Source organism: Stegostoma tigrinum, chromosome 15, assembly GCF_030684315.1.
Source record: "Stegostoma tigrinum isolate sSteTig4 chromosome 15, sSteTig4.hap1, whole genome shotgun sequence".
NCBI classification, from domain to species: domain Eukaryota; kingdom Metazoa; phylum Chordata; class Chondrichthyes; order Orectolobiformes; family Stegostomatidae; genus Stegostoma; species Stegostoma tigrinum.
In genome coordinates this window covers 60,478,815-60,503,209 of record NC_081368.1, presented here as the reverse complement: position 1 = coordinate 60,503,209, position 24,395 = coordinate 60,478,815, and positions in this window count along the sequence as shown.

Genomic DNA, 24,395 nt, shown 5'->3' with positions numbered 1-24,395 from the left:
GTACGATTTCTGCTTGGATTGCTGATATTTTCAGCAGCATTGGGCTTTGGTGATTATCTGTATTTAATGTTGAGCCCATGGGCAGAATTTTCCAATTTTTCTGACTGTCAATTTTAGGGAGTTTCATGGCGCATTTCCATCCATGGGCCTGCATCACTTTCTGAAGTAATACTCCACTGCTCGGCTAATTAATTGTACACCCTACCTCCATGGCATCATTCCTCTGCAATCTTGCCTTCAGCGGTGGTGAAAGAGCTCTTCAGTATTGGGACTGTACAATATTCACACTATAGGCACTGTATTTAAATCACAGTTTCACACCTTTCAGCTTGATCTGAAGTAGGCAAACCAGATCAGGCCACAGTCTGGAGGAATGTGCAACAACGCCACAAGAATGTTAATGACTGCAATGATAAGTCTCTGCTCTCTGCTATCGCTGTCTCACTCTAACTCTGCTACTGCACCCACCCCACTCCAAGGCCCATGGTCTACACACTCAGCGTTGCATGCAACACTATTCCTTACTCCCTCCCCAGCACCAGTCCACACCACCACCATGACTAATCCTTCCTGCCTTTTGTTCTTCCTACTCATTCACTCGTGTCACCTCAACACCTTTCCTGACTAAACAGCCCCCAAACTCCCCTTAGACTTTCATACACGGCCGTTTGTTTGAACAGTGTGTTTATTGCATAAGATGCTGGCACATTCTGTGGGTGCACCATCAACATAGGACAGTGCTTTGCATCAAATGTAACCCCACTTTTGACCGTCCAGTGCTTCCAAACAGAATAAGCTGACTGGCCTTCTGGCTGCATTAAGAGGCGAGGCGTGTCTATGTCAATGCAAAACTAGTGTGTGCTGAGAAAGTAAGATAAAAACCCCATGGATATATCCTGTTCTTTTGCATGAGAAGGGAGCCTGTCCTCCTGTACAGAGTGGTCTGACACTGCAAGATAAGGCAGTACTGCGCTCTGAAGTGCAGTACAGTAAGTGCTGAAATTTATAGTAAGCGATTCCAGGATTTGCCATGATGATATGGTAAAGCTTTGCTGATGCAATATTTATGAATGTAAGGTGCAAGCCGTCATTACCCATGGAGCATGCCTGAGATGTGATAGAATGTCGGCTAGCACGGAGACCAGACAAAGTCACCATGAACTGCAGCCACCACTTTTGACTTTCTAGCCAGGAATGGTACCACTTTGCTATTCTCCCAGGTAACAGTAAGAAACAATCTTCATACAAAAAAGGTTAAATTGGATAATTATAGGATGTTAACACATACACAACAGTGTTATCAGTGAGATTCTCAACTGGGCATCACCATCTTTAAAGGAAAAATTGGAACTTTATTTCTTGACTTTCTCAACATAGTCTCCCAACTCTTGTACGAATACTCTGCCAATGATACCATTATTGTAAAAAGTAATGATACATTGTGCCTACTATAATTTTCAAACAAAAGAGATTATAAAATGATAATAGGAGCTTAGGGCATAGGATCAGGCCATTCAGCCCTTTGAACTCACAATGTCATTCGATAAGACTGTGACTGGTCTGTTTGAGGTTTCACCTCTCCCTGCCTGTCTTTTCCTAATAACCTTTGATTCCCTTCTCCACCAAAAACCTATCCAAACCAGCCTTAAATAAATTTAATGGTTGAGCCTCCACTGATTTCTGGGGAGAAATGCCATTTTTAATATTTGTATAATCATAGCCAAAGGAGAAACAGGATCTTGCGTTTATATATATAGAACAATAAATTCTTTGTATTGTCCATTAGCGGCAAAATACTTCATAATGCTTTCATTCTGACTCTGTAGTGAAGAAACACACTCAACAATACTTTTGTTTTTCAAATTTAGTGCTGGACAAATGCTGTGCTGTACAACATTTGTCTTTTGCTGTTGCACTAACTCTTACTCTCCTCAAAATTTATTTCTCATTCATCACGTCAAAAAACTTGATGGCCCATGTTTTGCCTGTTTATATCCGTAAAATAAATACTGTAGGCCTGAAAGTTCCTTGTTAGAGAATGGAGAAGTTGCATCCAAAACTCAATCTGTTTTTACCGACATCAAGCCACAATCAACCATTCTTCCAAGGTTACTAGGCTTAAGTCTTAATCCATCAAGGCAATACAGAATCACAGTAGTACCTTTACTTTTGAGTCTTCAAATTGAAAGCTAAAACTTACTTAATCATCATGTTATGCATGTTTGCCGTAGCATTTTTAAAAGCCTGAGGAAACCTTTCAGTCTTTATTATGGCATGTTCTATGCCCTAAAAATAAATTCAAATGAACAGATAATTCAGACCAGTTTTTAATGCCAGTAACTTTTTAAAAAAATGCTCATAGAATTGTAATAAGAAAAAGTGACTTTGTTACCTGCAATATTTGGAAGTCCTGTTGTGATATTGCGAGAGAGTGCAGTTGCAGAATATTTGCATTTGGGATTAGCCAATTGGCCACTTTTGTGACCAGAGATTGTGGCTGATTCCATGGCTTGAAGAGGTGTATTTTGTCCTTTTGTTTTGAAGAGAGGTTTTGAGCCATTGGTGCTAAGCAGTCTCTTCCAAACCAATAAAGTAAATAGCTTGTGATGCCTTTTTTTTAAAGTTGAAACAATAGAAGCAATGGGAATGATGGATCTAGGCTTCCACAGAACCAAGATTTTGGTTTAACTTTCAGCAGTTCTTGAGGTTTTGAATTTGGCTATGGAAGCTGCCGTTCATCAATCCCTACTATAGCAAAATGCTTGACTTCTGTCTCTCTGCCAGAATTTGCTCTTAGTGTTCTTTTCTCCTGGACTGGAGAAACACCACATGTGAGACAATCTATTTTGTTGAATTTGCTTTTGATAGGGGTGTGTTTATGAGGTGTTACTATATTAGAACAGTTGCTGTTTAGTAGTTAAATAATCTATTAGCCTGTTAAGTTTTCCAATAGAATTAAATCTACCTCAGTTCTTCTTTCTTTTGCTTATATTTGAACCATAGGGTAAGAATAAAACGTGTTTTGCTTAAAGCCGAGCAAAGTAACCAATTGAATTACATCTGGAACACAGCACCATATACTTGCCTTTAAATAAGATAAAAGCCAGGGTCTAGACTGCCTCCTTGATATATTTGAAAAGGGTTTGGTCTGGTCCAGTACAATATTTATTCACGCTGAAGACATTTTCATTCAGGGCATGTGGACATCACTACCAATTCATGCCAACGCGTATTGCCAATCCCTAGTTCCCCTTGAGAAAGAAATTACAATATGTTTTAAACTATTGTGTCTATGCTGGAAGGCATTCTGACATTACTGCTTGGAAGAATTGCAGAATTTGGACCCAATGAAAGCAGAGGACACAGTGACATTCTACCAAGTCAGGATGGATCAGTACATTGGAAGGTATCTGCAGGGGTTATTATCCATTTGCGTCAGCCGTTGTTGTATTTCTAGGCCACATCGCCTGTGGGTTTGCGGAGATACTTCCAAATAATCCTTGGTGATTTACAGAGTTACTCCAGAGGTACACACGGGGGAAATAAATGTTTAATTTGAGACATGACTTGCCATGCAAAGGACTGTTTTGTCCTGGATGAAGCTGGACTCATCCGAACAAACAAAATCCATTCCGTCGCACCCCTGATATGTGCTTTGTAGACAGTAGAAAGACTTGGAAAATAGCAGGAGTTGGGGCAAAGGTGAAAGGAATGAGCAGGTCGGTGGAGACAGAGCCCTGAGAGGGAGAAAGAAAGTTCAGCACACAAAAAAGGAATGGTTTCTCTCCATTATCATGATAAACACCACTTTTCCTAACTATCAGTTCTGAAGAAAGGTAACTGGATTTGAAATGTTACCTCTGCTTTCTCTCCACAGATGCTACCAGACCTGCTGAATTCCTCCAGCAATTTCTGTTTTTGTTTCAAATCTTCAGCATCTACAGCTCTTTGCTTTATTCTGATTGTATGTTATTTTGTTGTTGATAGTCATTGTCTGATGGTTGTGGGATGCGAATGTAACTCGCCACTTATTAGGGGAAACCTGAGTGTTGTCCATGGGTTAATCTAATGCTCAGGAATCGAGACTGAACTTTAGCTTAAGAGCATCAGCTTTCGAACTTGAAGTCAACATGTCAGTCCTCCAGAGTACTGAAAGTGGGTAGGCATTGAATGAGGCACTGAACCCATCTGCCATTTTAAAAACAAATTTAAGACATGAAGTCTTGGACAATTTATGTTGAGTGCTTCAGCTCGGCAGAGCGGGTGATCTCTGTTCTTTTTAAAAAAAGGAAGTTGCAAAGCAGGGTATAAAAGCTGTGAGTGGAATTATGGCTGACCTGGCCAGAACAGGGTTGGGAGGCTTTGCTAATACCGGTAATTTGGAATGTCATTCATTTGGACACTGCATGAAGGCCTTACCTGATGGAAATGGTGTACCAACATCTTGCAGTACATAACTGGTGCTGAACATTGCTGTTCTCAAGGAGAATCATATATTCAATAGGAGGTTCCTCCTCCTCCTCCAGTGAAGAGAAGGAGCAGGAGGAGAGGGCCAGTAACCGGCTGTAGAATGAGAGCTGTGGGGAGGCAGCAGCAACAGGTAAGGAGACAGATACAGCAGAAGACTGCATCCTGTCAATACAGTCTGCTAGACATACTTTCAGATGACAGTGTGTCAGTGCCTGAAGTGTTATTCTGGAGATGGGATAATCAGGATCCAACAGAAAGAGCTAAAATTTCATTGTGTTGTGTCTGACTGTAACCAGTGGTGTGTTTCTCCCCTGGTGCCCAATCACTCCAGTTTTATGAGGGCTCTTCAAAGTCATACTTAGTCAAATGTTGATTTAATTTTATGAGCAGTCTCCTTTACCTGACTTCTAGAATTCAGTTCTTTTGTCCATCTTTGAACTCAGTCTGCGATGAGGTCTAGAAGAGTCTAATCCTTCCTGAACCCAAAATGGATCATTGGAAAGATGCTTATTGAAGAGTTAGTGATGGGACAGTAATTGGCTGGATTAAATTGTCTTTCTCATGGACCGAATATACCTGTAGGATTATTTACTTTATTAGGTAGGAATATGGACGTTAGGACCAAAAATAGGCCACTCGGCATTCTTGCTTGAATATATTCAATAACTTGGCCTCCAAAACCTCTGTGGTAGAAAATTCGACACACTCACTACTTTTAATTGAAGAAATCTTACACATCTCAGTGTGAAGCAGCGTACTCTGCATCCTGAGACTGCGTGCCCTGGTTCCAGAGTCCCCGGTCAGCGAGAACACCCTCCTGCCCAGCCCTGTTTATAGGTACAGTAATGATCTAGGCAGGAACATAGGAAGCATGATCACCAAGTTCGCAGATGGCATAAAAATTGATGATATGGTAAAAGTTGAGGAGCCTAGACTCCAGGATGATATAGATGGTTAGGCCAGATAGATTGAACAGTGGCAAATGGAATTTCATACTGTAAGGTGAGAGGTGATGCATTTTTGGAGATGTCACAAGGCAAAGGAGTGATGGATGGTCATATTCAAGGAAGTACAGAGGATCAGAAGGACCTTGGTGTGCAGATTCATAGATCCTTGAAGGCAACAGGACAGACAGACACAGAGATTAAGCAGGTGTGTGAGACACTTGTCTTTATTAGTTCTGTATTCTACATAAGGGCAAGGTGGTTGTGATGGAGCTGTAATGTTAGTTCAACCACAACTGGAGTACTGGAGTTCTGGTCATCACACTATGGGAAGGATGCGATTGTACTGGAGACGGTGCAGAACAGATTCATTGGGATGTTACATGGGCTGATGTAGATCAGATGTGAAGAGAGACCAGGTAGAATGGGGTTGTTTTTCTTCGAGCAGAAAAGGCTAAGGGGAGATCTGATTGAGGTGTACAATGTTCGAAGGGACATAGACAGGGTGGATGGTGAAAACCGTTTTCCCTTGGAGTAGCCAATATCCAGGAGATGCAGTTTTAAAATGTTCATCTCCCAGAGATTTTTGGGTATCTGGAGCTCACGGCCTTGAAAGAGTGGTGGATATGGGAACCCTCAAAAACTATTCAGATGAGCTCTTAAAATGACATTGCAAACTGGCTATGGGTCAAGTGCTAGAATGTGGGATTAAAATAGATGGACATTCGATGACTGGTGTGGATACAATGAGCTTTAGGTCTGCTTTACAGGCTGTAGAACTCTCTGACTTTAATTTCATCTATTACAATCAAACTTCCTCTCATCTTTCTCAGTTCTGCTAAACACAGTCAATCAAACCAATCTTTCCTCATAAAACAGTCCTGCCATCCTCGGTATCAGCCTGGTGAGCTTTTACTGCCTCCCTCTCCGGCAAATACATCCTTTCTTTGGTAAAGAGACCAAAACTGTGTAGATTACTCCAAGTGATAATGGGAACTGCAGATGCTGGAGAATCCAAGATAACAAAGTGTGGAGCTGGATGAACACAGCAGGCTAAGCAGCATCTCAGGAGCACAAAAGCTGACATTTCGGGCCTAGACGTCAGCTTTTGTGCTCCTGAGATGCTGCTTGGCCTGCTGTGTTCATCCAGCTCCACACTTTGTTATCTTAGATTACTCCAAGTTTGGTCTCAGCATGGTGTTATATAACCGCAGTAAAATATACCTATTTCAGAACTAAAATCCTCTTTCAGAGAAGGTTAATACACCATATGCATGCTGCATCTGCCTGTTTACATCCATTGACTGGTGTACCAGAGCACCCAGATCCTTTTAAACATGCACACTTACATATTATCACCATTCAATAAATACCAGTCCTTTCTATTTTCCACACCAAAGTGCATAACTTTACATTTAGTAAATTGTACTGCCATGTGTTTATCCACTCACTTGTCTAAATCTCTTTGAAGCCACTTTATAACTCTTAATCTGGCCCAATTCTGTATTATCAGCAAACTTGGAAATGTTGCATTTCACTCTTAATCCAGGTCATTTATATCCATTTTGATGTCTGGGTCCTAAGCACTGATCCTTGTGGTATTCCACTAGTCATTGCTTCCCCTCTCTGTTTCCTGTCTATCAACTAATCCATGATCCATCCCAATATATTACCACCTGCCCACTGTGCTTTAACTTGCTTATGAATCCCTTCTAAGGGACTTTATCAAAACCTTCTGAAAATCCAAATACACCACATTCACTATTTCTACTGGATCTATCTAATAGATAATGCTGAAAATGGTGACTTTGGACACTTTTCACAGTATTCCTGTATCCCTGTACTTCAGTACATGTGACAATAAAACCTAATTCTAATTCTGGTTACATCTTCAAAAACAAAAATCAGTAGATTTACTGAGCATGATTGGCATTTCATAAACCCATGCTGGCTTTATCCAATCCTGTTAATGCTTTCCAAATGTTGTGTGATCACATCATTTTTAATAGATTTTAGCATTTTCCCCACTGCTGAACTTAGTTTAACTGGTCTGTAATTCTCTTTTTCTTCTTTCCCTCCATGTTTTAAATTGTGTGGTTACATTTACAATTGTCCCTTCTGTAGGAATTAAGACAGAGTCTATAGAATGTTGGAAGATGACCACTGAGCTAATGTTACAGCCATATCAGAATAGCACCATTGGATGAGCAAAAAAAAAACACAAAATCTGTTGTGCCTATGTTACGCTTGCATCTGGCGTAAATGTGGAGCTCTTGCTTTCTCTTTCCTCTATGATAACAGCATCCTGTTTTTTGTAACTGTACTTATCTTGGAATTAATGGTGGGCTGCTCTTGAACAACTGATTAGATGAAGCAAAATAACCAGAAATTTTTACAGTTGGAAACAGTATTACTCAAATCAAATGACCTTTACAGTCTTTAGAATTTTTAATGAAATACAAATCTTTTCATGATTGTGGAATATGGAGCTTGTCTTTGCAGGGTCCTTAAAATTGCATAAGTGAAGTGATGCAGTGGCCTAGTGTCTATTTACCATAAAATAATCATTCTAGCTTGGGCACGTTCATTTGTAAACCCAATAAGTATCATGATATGCCTAGTCCTGAGCTAGATCTTAGCTAGCATAATTACTTTTCAGACTATATTCTCAAAATACTCATCAATTTAAGAAAATACAAAATATAAGTAATTCTTTAATAAAATTATTGCTATACTCTAGTGAATTGCAGTGCTGATAAATAATTTTACCTGAAGCTATTAAATATGCCAGAAAGGAAACTACACTAAATACATAACTATTCATCTATACATATAATGCTTTTTGATTGTTGATGAGTGTTTTTTATCATTGCTATAAAGGCACTAATGATACAGAGCTGTGAGTGTAGAAACTACTTTGTTGAAGAATTATGCACATTTATCAGCAAACGCTTTATTGCAATGTATCCTAAAATGTTACCAGTTTCAGCATCATTTCATCTATTATATTAATATGGTAAAAAACAAATACCAATGTAATACTATGTCATTAGAACTTTTAGCAGAATTCAGTTAGAAATAATGAAATACACTCAGGCATTGGATGGAAACAAAATCTGGGCTGTAACACTCATCAGTGATTCCTCGCCCCAATTTCATGCAGTAAAGGTATCAATGGATAGTAGTTCATCTTGAATAGAGGTGAAAGAGAGGGAGCATTGCAGATGCATAGGGAGAATATTGACTGCCACTGAATGACATGGACAATAGTTAGAAAGATGGGAGAATCACAGAAATGAGATTTGTGGCGTCATGTATTGTCAGGGTCATTTCCCTTGGGTAGGGAAATCTAAAACTAGAAGAAATATATTTTAAGGTTAAAGGAGAAATATTTAAGAGGGACATGAAGGCAACTTTTTCAGATAGAGGGTGATATGTATATGGAATGAGTTGCCAGAGGAAGTGTTAGAGGTGTGTACAGTTCAACGTTTAAAAACCATTTGGACAGGTGCATGGATAAGAAAGGTTTAGAGGGAAATGGGCCAAATGCAGGCAAATGGGATGACTTCAGTTTAGGAAACCTGGTTGGCATGGACTAGTTGGGCTGAGCTGTCTGTTTCCACGCTGGAAGACTATATTACTCAGAGTGCAAAAGCACCCATTTTCCAACAAAATGGAGAGCGAGGTCTATTTACATGCACTTACACAAGTTAACATTCATTAACATTCTTGTTATTATGTCATCTCGCCTCATTATTAGTTAGTTTCTACTTCTTCCACGTGCCACATAAAAGCAAGAGGTGACAATTCCTGACACAAATGTCTCATCTATAACTGAATGACTCCAGCTCATCGCTTGCCTCTCCAGATCTCCATCTAGAACACCAGTCACCCATATGTAAGGGCATACTCCAACAGGATTTACTAAATGCAGTTCATCCATTGGGTGAATACCTTGATTACAGTTCTTTTTCACCAAATTCAAGTGTAGAGAAAGTAAAAGAAAAAGGAGGATTGGAGGTGGGTGTCTGAGGAGCGCACCTCAGATACAGAGGGAAGTTGCCTGCAGATACATGCAACACTTCGTAACTCTGAATTCCAGGAAATAGATTTAAAGAATAAGTTAAGATAACAGGGATATACCCTTAGATTTGGCCAATGGCATCTATGAGGAACTCCAGCAAATCAGGTATATGACACAAAATGTGTGTCACTGCTAATGGGCTATTAGAATCTTGAAGATGAACTTCAGGTCCATAGAATCCAATGGATCCCTACAGTGTGGAAACAGGCCCTTCGGCTGAACAAATCCGCGCTGACCCTCAGAACATCCCACCCAGACTCAACCCCCTATAATGCACCTAATCTTCACATCCCTATGGCCAATCCACCTAACCTGCACATCTTTGGACAGTGGGAGGAATCGGAGCACCTGGTGAAAACACATGCAGACCTGGATACAATGTGCAAACTCCACACAGACAGTCACCAGAGGTTGCCAGACATGTCAGGAAGCATCCTTCAGCATTTAAATGCAAGGTTCTCCAGAATGATCATTACACACAGGCCCCTGCACAACATAGCACATCCCAGCCAATTGAAAGTGGGTGAGGTCCCTCCACTAGCTTTGCATAAGGACAACAATGGGGAGGATGAGGGAGAATATAAACATGAGGCACCCTGCACCAAGCCAGCCACCAACAATCCTGTGCAAGAAGCCTGAAATGAAAGGGATGTAAGTTATTTCTGACAGTCACAATTTTAACATCACTATCCTCAGTCTCATTATTGTGAAACTAAAGACCATATGTATTGTCAGAAATATTTGTAATTGTATGATCAGCTATCTATGAAGTACTCCATTCTGAAACAAACCTACATATTTGGCATGTGTCTGCAGGCAATTTCCCTGTCTATCTGTGAAGCGCACTGTCCCAGGCACCCACCTCCAATCCTCTTTTGTATTTTTTTTCCCTTCTCTTCACTGGAGTTTAGTGAAAAAGAACTGTAAGCAAGATATTCACCCAATGGGTAAACTGGATTATAATAATGGTGACTGATGAAGGTTCTTCATGTTGCAGAAGGATTGGATAGGAAACAACAGCTGATAGGTAAAGGGGCAAGTGGGGAAGTGATTATGAAGTGAAGGGGGTGTGTACTTCTGAAATTTTAGTATCTGGGCAGTGATGTAATGGAATAAGTTTTGCAAGGCAGAATGAATGGGGGTAAGGTTTTACAACACAGCATGTAGATGAATCAACAAATGCTTACAATAATGCTCACCTGCTTAAATTAGAGTGGTTCCTCTGCAGTTCACTTCCTCAGATTCCTCCAGCCATATCTTCTTAGTGAGAGCTGCAGGTTTTCTTCTTGCTCCTTCCATGGAAAAGTATACTCCTCCTTCTCCAGCAGGATCATAAAGCTGCCATTGCCCTGGATCTCAATTTATTTCATCTCAAATGAACCCATCTTAAATGACCATTTCTACAGTCCCTTCTCAAAAGAGTTGGTATGGTAGCAATGAGAGCTCCTAACATACACTGCGAAGCTTGAAAATATGAAACTTGGAATTCAAAATTCATTGCTTCGATTAGTTACTGTGTCAGAGGCCAACCCGTTGACTTTCAGGTTTTTTCCCCATGTCATTCCATGCCCCGTCCCAGTTCAGAAGATAACCTCAGCTTAATATCAGACCAGATCCTTGTTTTATGTGGATAGTTTTCAGCCTGACTCACAACTCTGTACCAAGAAAACTGGCTAGGAGTTTCTTTATGATTGTCAAGCCACTGTTCAAAAACTAAAACTCTCATCTCCACTACCCGAGACCTTCTGAAGTTGGGTTTTAATGCATAACCTTTTGACTTAGATGGGAGTGCTGCCAACAAGCTGAACTCACTCCTTGAAATATTACAGATAAAATTAACTTGGAAATCTAATTACATAATTCATCTTGGATTAATTACTTATTTGTTTTAGAAATGTGGCATAAAAGGTTTCACAGGTTTTCTTTTAAGTTTGCTTGAATTTTGGAACACTGGGGCATAGTTCAAAACTGGTGAAAGGAAAAGCTTGGTTAGATGTTAGGAGGAACATTTTCATGCAAAAAACAATCGACAGTTGGAAATGGAGGTGAAACCTTTTGAGTCATTTTAGTGGCAGTGATCTGATGAATGAAGACTAAGCTTTTCTTTATTCTGAAAGGGCCTGCTAAGATGGGTGAAAGCTTTCCTTCACCTTTAATTATTTTGTGGCCTTGTTCAACTTGTAGCAGTGTGGGATTCCTTTCCTTAAACTATTATACCTTTTGTTTCAGATTGTTATTTTTAGAATTTAATGAGATGTACATATAAATTGTTTACCTGGTGATTAATCACAACCAACACATTTTTTTGTTGGTGCCCATTATATTGTTGTTTTACTATTCATCTCTTACCATTTAATATTTTACCAACAATTATATTTTCCGTAATTAGTATGAATAAATATTGAATATAAATACAAAATTCAAAGCTGAATATGTCACGATAAGGAGTCAGTCAAACAATGTTGGTAACAAATTTATAGCTGCTATGCAGGAGGGAGAAAAGCAGTCCATAAACACGGAACTGATGTGAAGGCAAACTGCTCTATGATAAAAAAACTCTTAATTAAAGAATGCTATTGGCTTTTCCCCCTCAATTTCTTGATGATATTTTGAAAGAAAGATCTTCTGCATAAATACAAAATAAGTACAAAAATACATATGTAATAAAACCAAATATGTGACATATCCAGTCGTCAGTTGTGATTTGTTTTTATTTCAGAAGCTCCAGAATGTCTTTTAAAGGTGCAGTGCAATACAATTGGTGTTTTATATTGTACTACTGCTGAAAACAAACTAAGATAAGAATGTTTCGGCATTATTGAAAGTATTGGGATCAAGGCTATTCCTACAGAATTGATTATACAGTCTTCTGCATGTAAATAGAAGCAAATCTATTGCATGTAGTCTGATTCCAGACTGACCAGACCCCTGCCCACTGTTTTTGCAATTCAAGGACTTACGATAATTCCCTTGGTTGCTTATGATGGCCCTATGGGGCGAATTGTTGCCCAGTCTCTGGATTGTACTGGGAAAATCCCATGGATCTGAGCAAACCAAAAATATAACTGAGTACCACAAAGCCCCCGAACTGTGTGCAGACTATTTCTCTGACCGATGGTTCTGAGAATCCCTAATTGACAGTGACCCTCTCCTCCCTGAACTGGGGACAAGGCAATTCCAGTTTCCCATGTGGCCATTTGGTTGAATAACTGTGCAGTATGTTTGCTGTGCTGGCAGCTGGCATGTACTGTGCAGGCATTAGATTAATGTCTCTCTGCATCACACACCAAGATATTCCCACTACAATGCAATGTGTTTCCTAAGTGGCCTGTCGGTGTATCAGCAAAGGTGCCATGATGTTCATGAGGGAATTGGCAAATGTCAGATGCCAATATCCATGAATGAGGGGTACATGTGACTGGTGTCTGTGGATCAGGCCTATAGATATTTTTTGGTTACATACAAGATGGAGATTTCCGAGTAAATTATCATCTGAATCTGCAAAGCCTAAGCTCTGGTTTCTATGTTGAGTCTTCTTGATGTCCAGTATGTTTGGTGTATTCGGTAATATAGAAAACTGAATATTAATGAGCAAGTCGGCCCATCAAAAAGGTGTTCAGATTTGCTTCCCTACAGTGTGGAAACAGGCCCCTCGGCCCAACAAGTCCACTCCGACCCTTGGAGCATCCCACCCAGAACCATCCCCTTATAACCCACACACCCCTGAACACTACGGGAAAATTCACTGCTGTCTGGCGAGAAACGTAACATTCTGCTCGCGCAAGACATTGAGCATTGAGATTTCCTGACAGACCTCATGTCTGATTCAACCACATATCTCACTACAACATTCCAACCTTTGAGAAGGAAGCCCAGTTAGCCATTTATGGGATTTGCAAGAGAAAACAAAAACAGAATGGGTTCAGTTGTTTGGATCGCTGGGTAAAGAAAAAAGGTTGACAATGTAAGGCAGACTGCAATAATGAGAGAATTTAAAGTAAACAATAAACATGAAGACTTATTTAGCTGAGCATCAGGTACTAAAAATCCTCAAAACAGCAGCTCTGGCAATTACATATAGGCCATGTGTAAATCTGCAAGGAAATTAGAGGAATGGAAAGTCTGGGATGGTAAGAATTTCTCTTCAAAGGAACAAACATAAGGATATTATGCTTGGCTGAACTTGTTTGAATGGCAGCATGGGTTGAATTCCTGTTGTAGCTGAGGTTGTCATGAAGGTCCCACCTTCTCAACCTTGTCCCTTGTTTGAGTCATAGTGACCCCCAGGTTAAACTCATCACCAGATTTTTCTCTCTAATGAGTCAACACTCTATGGTTCAGTAGAACAATGAGAACTTTGCTTTATTACTTTAGTGAAGGTAAAATGATTGAAACTTAAATGTGACATAGAGAAAATAATATGCTTTCATTGTAACAAACCTGACATATAAAGGCCAGTTGCTGGAGGTTATGTGGAAGACTATTTGCAGTTGTGGGAATGCTAAAGCAATGCTTAGGAAAAGGCACATTAGGAATGGAGCAGTGTATTAAACTCGTACCTGTAAAGCAAAAACAGCGTGTATGCTTAGAATCTATTAACCAGGGGCAAATGACTCAGATCAGTCAAGAAAATTCTTTCTCAACTATTCACAAAGAGAATCAGACCACTCGAGATTCTTATTTTTAGAAGGGGAGGTATGTTCTTATTATTTAAAACAACAAATTATACCAATATATAACATTAAAAGACACTGGAATAAGTTAATCACCAATGTGACTGATGATACTATTTGTCTTCCAGAAGGGTTAGTGAAGGAGAAAATATTCATTGAATGTATGTACAAAGGCTGCTAACCAATCTCATTATACAGATTTAGATTAAAGAGTGATTTAGTCAATAAAGAAGTTATAATAGGAATAGTGCAACAAATCTGTATGGAAAGAAATCATTTAATCTTGGGGACTGATCTGGTTTGTTCCTCACAGGGCGTTGGAATAATCAGAAGAAATAAAAGACACTTAACAGCTGGAGGAAGAAAAATCATGAATTATCTCCTCATTGTGTTGTGGCAAAATCTCAGGCACATATAAATATTCAAGAAGAAAAGTCTATAAAAAGAGTTGACTTGGAAATTCAGTTATTGGACTCATTTTTTCTTAAAAACTTGAATCAGTAATAGAAAGATAAATATAAGGAAAACAAGATTGATGTGTACAGCCTCTTAACAGAAATTCAACACACAGATCCTGAATTAAGTTACATTAAAAAGCCTCCTCAGAAATTAATACCAATACCTCAGAACTAATACCAATGTCTTTTTCCACTGGAAAGACAATGTAGTGATGAGGAAATGGAGAATACATCAAACGTCAATTGAAGAATAGGCAGAAGGTCATATATTGTAGTAATACGATTAGGTTGTTCCATCTGAGTTCCAAAAAAAATTTACAGGTGGCTCACAAAATTCTAATGTCAAGCCCTATAGGTATAAGGAAAACACTGACTAAAATATAAATGCATTTTTATTAACCAGGCTAACCAGCCTCACATTTTATTATCTTACATAAAGATGTGGTGACATTTTGTTAGTCATGCTACACATTTTAGCTTGACTGGAACTCTCACCCGTCAATTAAACCCGCATCTTTCAACTCAATACCTTCTTTGAAAGAACTATTTAGCAGAATTTTAATAAATTGCCTTGGAACTGTATCTAAAAGCAAGAATAGGAAACAATATACTCTTACAATCTTGGAGGTTTCACCGAAACATCCTGAAGCAGTGCCTTTGAGAATAATTACGGAGAAAATAGTAGTGATGAAATGTTTTCAATATATGAATTACTCAAGGAGCTATAATCAGATCAAAGCTCAAATTTTATATTACAAAGACTCAAATAATGAATAGTTTGGGAGTAAAGTAAGTTCATATTCAGCATAGCCAAGAGGAAAATTAATCAGAGAAAAGCACATTTATAGTAGTAAAAGAAATAGGGAGTGTATTTTTTTCTTAACAAATGAGGAAAATTGAAGAATAAATCAATAATTTAAAATGCAACAGCTGGGCCTCCAGGAATCAGATTAGATATCATAAGGGTGTTTAAAATCTTAAATGGAATACGATGTTATTTTCAAGAAAATTATCATCATATTTTGTTAGGTTTTATAGACTCAAGAGCCAATTTGCACGAATAAGCCAAGAAAAAAAGTCTTTCCTATGTGGATTTTAAAGTGGAATATGCATTACCTATAAAACAACAAACTTATAGACTCAATCTAGAGAGGTTTGTTCATGTGAGGGAAGAGATTGCATTCGGGATGGACAATGACATTATGAAACAAAGTCATAGGAACTGGAGCTCATATATTGATGATGGTGTTGAAGCAAGATAAGTCATAAACATTATTTGAGTTAGCATGGTGGCTCAGTGGGTAGCACTGCAGCCTCACAGCACCAGGGACCTGGGTTAGATTCTAACCTTGGGCGACTGACTGTGTGGAGTTTGCACATTCTCACTGCGCCTGCATGGGTTTCCTCCGGGTGCTTTGATTTCGTCCCACAGTCCCAAGATCTGCAGTCTAGGTTGATTGGTCATACTAAATTGCCTATAGTGTTCAGGGATGTGTAGATTTTGTGGGTTATAGGTGTATGGGTCTGGGTGGGCTGCTCTGAGGGTCAGTGTGGACTTGTTGGGCTGAATGGCCTGTTTCTACATTGTAGGGATTTTATGATTATTTATTGATTATTGCAAAGTCAACATGAATAAGAAAGTGCTAAAGTGTGTACTACATTTTAGACAGCAAAGCATTTCCTTAAGATTGTTACTTGAGAAAATATGATAAATAAATACGACAAAAGAAGACTAAATTATGCTCATGCACACTTTATTGATAGGTGAAGCGCAACATATTTATGCTTCCCTGTCAGAAGATAGTTATTGGGATTATGATGCTGTTTGATGCAAATATTAGACATTGGAACCACGTATGAAATTTTTAGTATTTTTTTAAAGGAATTAAAAAATTTACCTTTCTCTATGATAATAATTGATATTGAGGAACTTGGGCTTGCAAATGCTCGATAGACATCACTAACATAATCCATTAAAGTAAAACTTTCTTTCTGTCACTCTAATAAATTTAGAAGGATAGAAAATGGGAGAGTGAAAACATGTCAAATAGCTAGGGGAAAGAATGGAGAATAAGGCATGCCCCTAGGTCCCCAGGTCAAAGGAAGAGTACTGAGGGTGGAGGTGAAAATTGGAAACTATGGTATTTCTTTTGGAAAAAAAATAGAACTCATTTGTTCAGGACTGCAAAAGTTACAAGGGAAACTCATGTGACTTATTAGGCTTATAAGATCAAGTTGAAGAAAGGAAATTCAAAAAGAAAAGGCTGTAGGTCAGATTGTACCTTGAAATATAACTAAATGTCTGGAGGGATGAAACTACTACCATGAGTGTGGAAATACAGAGGGTAGATAAAAGGCATGAAGGCTTTGTTTTTTTGGAAAGATAACTACTTTTCATTAAAGCAAGCGTCCAAGTCCATAAATATTCTGAGAGCTACAGGACCTACTCAAACATGTTGCTGCAGAATAATGTAATTTTTTTCTCCAGAGGACTTGAGACTTCCCAATAAGGCATTACAGAGTTTGTTTGGTCTTGCCAGTTACAATGCTGCAGCTGTCTGAGTGCATTAGTCAATCTCTTCCTGTTTTGCAGAATGATCAATATTTGCTTTAGGGAGTGAACCTGCTATTGTTTGCAGTTTACCCTGTACATATATTGTTTCAAAAGTAAATCTCATCAATTTTCACAGAATCTTTGTATTCCTGGAGGTCTTTTTGTGAGCCCTTTCTCATCAAGCAATGAAACTAAGCATTTATGGTATATCTCTGTCCACAATTCGACATCAATGTTGCATTCTGAATGTTTTTCACAGCTTTTCACAATTAAGTGATCTTTCTTTTCCATGACAGTGTACGCCACCTCACCTCCATGCTCTGCTTGCATCGCAGACCTGTTGTCAACATTCAGCTAGGTGTTCTTGAAGAGAGACTGCTCCTAAACCTGTAGCTGAAGCATCTGAGAAAATTATGATCAAAGATGAAGCATTATAATTTGCTGTGATTTCTGACAACATCAACTTTTCCTTTATCCTTTGTTTCTGATGAGCACTTCAACACCATACTTGACTTTTGTTTAAAGGTTGACTTAAAGGTTCTGAGACTTGCACTAAATTTGGCCTCCTGATTAAACATTCTAGGACTTTTGAAGATCTTGAATCAGCATAATAATTGGCACATCATTACTGGCTCATGTATTTTAGTGGATTTGCTATGAGGTGCCTGCCATCCACAAAATGCCTTAAGAAATGAATAGATGTTTTTGATAATTCAGTTTTCATTAAGTATCCAGCTTTCACTCTCTAAACAAAACCTTTCTCACTCTCAGGTCATGTTCTTTGACAGATTCACCTTGGAATAACATGCTATATTACTTCACTAAACCCTTGAAGCAAATTTGACATTATTTTTGGAGCATTTCTGATGCTGACATTATAACGAATGACAAACGTTCGGAACAAAATTTTCCAGACGGTGTTATCAATGTTGTTAGTAACCTTGACTTCTCGCCCAAAGGAAGTTTCCAAAATCCATTCATGTGTCAAGTTTCGTGAAAAATTACTCCTGGATAACATTTATGAATTTTCAACTACTGAGGACATTGAGTGAATTTCTCTTCCTGCCAGTTTATTGACTTGAGAGAGAACTACATAAATGTAAAGAGTACTATTGGGTTTAGAAACTGACACTTGCCAGAGCACCAGTCTTATGCTAAGACAGAGAAAGTGAATCCTCTTCTTGTCATCCCTTCAAGCTGAACTTCAGCTTGTTTCATTAGCAGGTGCATTGTTTACCTTGGTGTGAAAATATGTATAGGTGTAGCGTCCTTTTTCAATGTGACATTATGTTTAGCCTTAATGATTCCTAGACTTTTACACAACTTTGCAAAGTATTGTTTGAAGTGAATCTTGGATTCTTGCTGATGATTTTTTTTCCCACTTACCTGATAAGATTAAAGTTTGTGAAAGCTGAGAGAGAGGATTCTTGATTCCTAAAGCAGGTAGAATATTTCTAGCAGAGCAACAACTGCAGATGCTGGAGTTAGAGATAACACAGCGTGGAGCTGGAGGAACAGAGCAGGTCAGGCAGCATCAGAGGAACAGGAGAGCTGGCGTTTTGTGTCTGGACCCTTCTTCAGAAGATTTCTGATGATTTCACTTTGTTATCTGTAATATTTCTGGTATCTGCTTTTATGTTTTATACAGAAATATAGAAAGTAGGAGCAGGGCTTTTGGCCTTTCAAGCCTATTCCAGCATTCACTAGAACATGGTTGATCATCCAACTCAAAAACCTACTCTTGCTTTTTCCCCATAGCCTTTGATCTCTTTAGCTCCAAGTGTTGTATCCAGCTCCTTGAAATCCTATAGTATTTTGCCCCTGGCTGGTTTCAATAATAATGAATTCCATAGGCTCACCAATCTCTGCATGAAGCAATTCTCATCATTTCCATGCTAAATAGTTTATCACATATCCTTAGACTGTGACCCCTGATTCTTGACCTCCCCACCACTAGGAACATCCTTCCTGTATCTACGCTATCTAATCCTGTTTGGATTTTATAGTTTCATATGAGATTCCTCTTCATTTTTCTGAGCTCCTCATTTGTCAGTCCCATCATCCAACATAAACTTTTGGTAAACATTTGCTATACTCCCTCTAAAGCAAGAACATCCTTCCTCAGAAAGGGAGATCAAAACTGCATGCGTTATTCTGAATGTAATCTCATCAAGGTCCTCTATAATTGTGGCAAGATATCTCTGTTCCTATACTCAAATCCTCTTGTTATGAAGGCCAACATAGGCTTGCCTTCATTATCTCTGTTTCTTGTGGCATTTTTTGAATTGAGTTCAACTTCTCCTTGATCATGTAAATTGTTTCCTGTTTATTATAGATAAAGTATTGATATTGAGTGTTTTCTTTGTGTTGCAAAGTCGATGTCGTACTTGTGGGTTGGAAGGCAGGAAGTTAGAATTTGTTTGTAAAATGATAGCGAGGAAGAGTGCATGGTCCCTTTAAAAGTTGTTTCCCTTAGGCTTGGAAATGATAAAAGAAAGTCTGAAGGCAGCAGCAGATGCACAGAGAGTTTGTGAAATCGAAACTTTGTATCAAAAAGCCTTACTGTTAGCCGGCAAAAGCTGCACTTTTACCAAGATCAACAGGTTTTTGAATTAAGTCAATTAATTTAAACCAGGCCCTAGAATACAAAGTTCAACTAATTTAAATCTGATGGTTTGGACAACCTCAGACCAATCCTATTATAAGAAATTAATAGGCCATCAAGGGAATAAATGAAGAGGGCACTTGAAAATCGGTGTGAGAGCAAATCTGTTAAGACAACAGTTCTCAATGGCCATCAGCCCTATACAAACAGAAAATCACTGGCTCACACAGAAATCTGTAAAATTTCACAGAAAGCACCATCTAAATAAAAGTACTACTACACTCTTAGCTAATATTCCTGACACAAGAATTCGATGGAGGACAGTGGAGAAGGCAAAGAACATTCCAGAAGACTTATCCTGGTTATAATTTCAAGAGATTAAACTTTGTTTTTTGTCATTAGTTTTGGTTATAAAGGTGAGACTCATATCTATTGTAATAGCATACCATTAGAGTTTTATTTTATTCAGGAATAGTTAATAATTATGTTAATTTGTTAACTGTTGAGCTAGATAAATAACTTGTTACATGTTGATTATCGAGTGAGTATCAGGGGATTTGTTTCATTTAACCACTCCTTTAATACATTATGAGGTGAGGCCAGCTTGTCTGGGCATTTTTGTTTTAATTATAAGAGGGGAGCAAACCACTCTTTCATAATAGATTGGGCACTCGAGTCTTGGATCTGGCTGCTTCATGTATGGGATCTCAATGGATCTGAACAGATTTGGATAGACTTAAACAGACTTGAGGATTAGTGACCTGGATCTTTAAATAAATCTTAGGTGTGAAGTGGAAAATCTGTTTAATTTTGGTTACTTGTGGTTGCTTAGATCAAAAGTGACGGAAATTGCTCTTAACATTGCTAGACAGGTTCTGGAGTTTGAAGATGCTTCCCAAATTTTCCAAAAAAAGTTTAGAAAGACAGAGGAAGGATATACTTTTAGACTTAGCAAACTGGCTAGAATTGGGTTTAACTAGGGATAAGAGGAAAGCTGAAATTATAAAGGAGTTATTCAAGCATTTAGGTATACCATGGAAACAGGCAAATGCAGTGGAGTCAGAAAAAATATAAATTGCAAATAAGACAACTGGAATGAGAAGAGAATGAAAAGTAAAGAAAGCTTGAGTTGGAAAAGATGAAGCAGCCTGAACATAAAAAAGAATTTGAATTACAGTTAAAAACAGAAGAGAAAGAAAAGAACATTCGAGTTGGAAAAGATGAAGTTGAAACTTGAAGCAAAAATACTTCAAATACTTCACTGCCTCCTGACACCTCCACTGCAAACACTCCACTAGCCCTGAGTTAACATTACCCCCACAGTCTCTGGCCAGTTCATTTGGTTCGTCAATTACTCAAAGTAAATTAAAAATTTTCTACATCGTTTTCATCTAATTTTGGTAATATTTGGACACACTTGTGTATATACCCCTACTAGGCTGTTGGCTACAATGAGTTTGCTCATCCTCACTTCTATCTTGTACTTTTATTTCTGTAATAGAGGGGGACACGCAGTCACAGTGCTGGTGGATTAAGAGAGGTACTGAGAAAAAGGATGTGGTGAAAGAGGCTAAACCTGTGGGATTAGTTGAGGAGGTGAAGGAAATCCCAAGAGAAGCTAAGGATCTGCAGGAGACTGCACAATCTCGCCACGTGCTGGATAATAAGGTAGTGCACACTCTCTTCAAAGATTTCACCTCTGTGGGTGAGGTTCATTCAGGAGAAACAGTGGGAAAAGGTGAATAAGTTAACTTATTTAGAGATACAGGAGCTGATTAGTCTCTAATAGTCAGATTTGAAAGTATTTGCACTCCTTCTGAAATGTTACCCAAGAGAGTGATAATCTGTGGAATAAATGGGGAGAGATTTTGTATTCCACTGTGTAAGATAAGGCTGGGAAGTCCAATAAAGGCTGGGGAAGTGCCAGTGCAAGTGATTAAAAGAGCGTCGATTCCGGGAATACAGTTTGCTCTTGGAAATGACCTGGTTGGATCAAAAGTGGAAGTGGTGCCCTTTACAGGGAAGAAACTGAAAGGAACTGAAGAGTTGAAACAAAATTACCCCGAAATTTTTCCAGACTGTGTGGTGAAAAGATCCTACAGTCATAGGGTAAAACAAGAAGGGAAAAGCAAAGAGAAAGACGAAAGAGTTAAGGCCCAGTTAGCCAACACCCTGTTTTGAAATGATGAAGGAGAGATCTAAACAGGTCGAGAATCAGACAGAGGTGTTTAATTCTGAAAGACTAATGGGGTTATAGCAAAAAGGTGAGACAGTAAAAGACTTGTATCATAAAGCCTACTCGGAAAATGAATCAGAATGTATTCCAAAAAGTTATTACCTTCGGAATAGAATCCGAGGGCAGAAATGGAACCCTCAGCAGCTTAGTGCAGAGGAGGAATGGGTGGAAGTTCACCAGCTTGTGTTGCCGGTAGCATACAGACAGGAAGTGTTGCAGGTAGCACACAAATTACCACTAGGTCATCATCTAGGAGTGAGGAAGACTCAGGTTAAGATACAGAAGCATTTCAATTGGCCTGGATTACATAAAGATGTGATTGAATTTTGCCGTACCTGTCATTCATGTCAAATGGTAGGAAGGCCACAGGTAGTAATCAAATCAGTGACTTTGATGCCAATTCCCACAACTAAAGACTGTTTCACATTGATTATGTAGGTCCATTCCCTAAAACCAAAAGTGGGAAGCAGCATTTGCTAACCATAATGGATGTATCTACCAGATTTCTGAGGAAATTATATGAAGGACTGTCAAGGCAAAGAAAGTTGTGGAGGAGTTGCTTGCTTTCCTTACCTGTTTTGGATTACCCAGAGAGATTCAATCAGACCCAGGGGCCGGTTTTACTGCCGAATTGTTTAAGAAGGTCATTGATAGTTTAGGCATCCAAAACTTTAAATGAAGTGTGTACCTTCCTGAATCCCAGGGAGTATTGGAAAGGTGACATTAGATCCTAAAGTCTATTCTAAGGACTTATTGCCAGCATTACCCAAAAGATTACAATAAAGGTATCCTATTTATAGTATTTGCTCTTAGAGATGCTCCAAATGAATCAACTCCATGTCTGAATATCAATTCAAATGGAATAAACTAAGTAAGAGGGTCTTTAAAATTAACTAAGGAAAAGTTGACAGGCCTGACGTCAGCGGTCTCATTATTGGATTATGTATCTGAGGTGAGAGCAACGTTAAACAGAGTGGGTGAATTAGCTCAACAACATTTGAAGGTGGCACACCTTCTAAGAGAGACACTAATCTAATGGAGCAAGAAGCAGATGAGAAACCTAAGATTTGTACTTTTGTCCATGGAGAATAAAATATTGGTGTTGTTATCAATAGTAGGAGATCCCTTCAAAGCAAGATTTAGTGGACCCAATTAGATTGAGAAGAAATTAATTCAGGTGAATTATCTAGTAAGGATGCTTATTATAAAAAAGATTTATCATGTTTGTGATGTAAATATGCTGAAACCTTACTATGACAGAGAAAAGGAACTGGTGAAACATATACTAGTTATTGCAACTCAGAGTGAGACGTCAAAACCAGATGATTTGGATTTTGATCTTCCTCAGAATAAATTGAATAATGAGGAAATCCTTCAAGAATAGGGAGGATATCAAGCTGTCTGTCTCAGGAAGAGAACTGAATTGACAGGATAGTTGCAGCACTCTAGGGACATATGTAGAAATAGAATGGGGAGGACTAATACCATCGTACATGAAGTTGATGTAGGGAATGCTGTTCCGATAAAACAATGCCCATACAGGCTTAATTCTCTCAAAGCAGTGCAGGTACAGAGGAAGTGGAAATGATGCTTCAAGAGGACATCATTGAACCAAGTCAAAGCAAATGGAGTTCACAGATTGTGTTGGTTCCCAAACCTGATAGTACTCAACAATTCTGTTTGAATTATCAGAAGGTAATAGCATGACTAAATCAGACTTATACCAATGCTGGAGGACTGTGTGCAAAAAGTTGGGCAAGCCACTTTCAACACAAAGTTGGACTTAATGGTTAGTGGCAAGTAAGTTTGTCAGAGAGAACAACAGAACTTTCTGCATTTGTTATCCCAACTGGGCTGTATCAATTTTAAGTAATGCTCTTTGGAATGGAGAACACACCAGCTGCATTTCAAAGACCTATGAACAGAGTTGTGGCAGATTAACTAATTGTGCCACCTATATAGATGACTTTGTGATCTTTATCTATTCATGGACAGGTCACACGATGCATTTGGCAGAGCTCTTTAAGAGACTACGGAAGACAAATTTGATTATAAATTTGGCAGATAGAATGCGCGAAGGCGGAAGTGACATTCTTAGGACGCAGCATTGGACATGGAAGGTTGACACCAAGGAACACAATGACAAAGACCACAGAGAAATTTCCAAGACCACCGTTGAAGAAGGAAGTGCTACAATTTTGGGACTGAGCGGATTCTACCAGAAGTTTGTACCAAACTTTAGTAGAATGGTGGCACTGCTAATGGATTTGCTGGAGAAGAGCACAAAATTCCAGTAGACAGAACAATGCCAGGAGGCATTCAAGAATTTAAAAGCATTGTTAACTACTGCATCAGTTTTATCCGTGCTCAA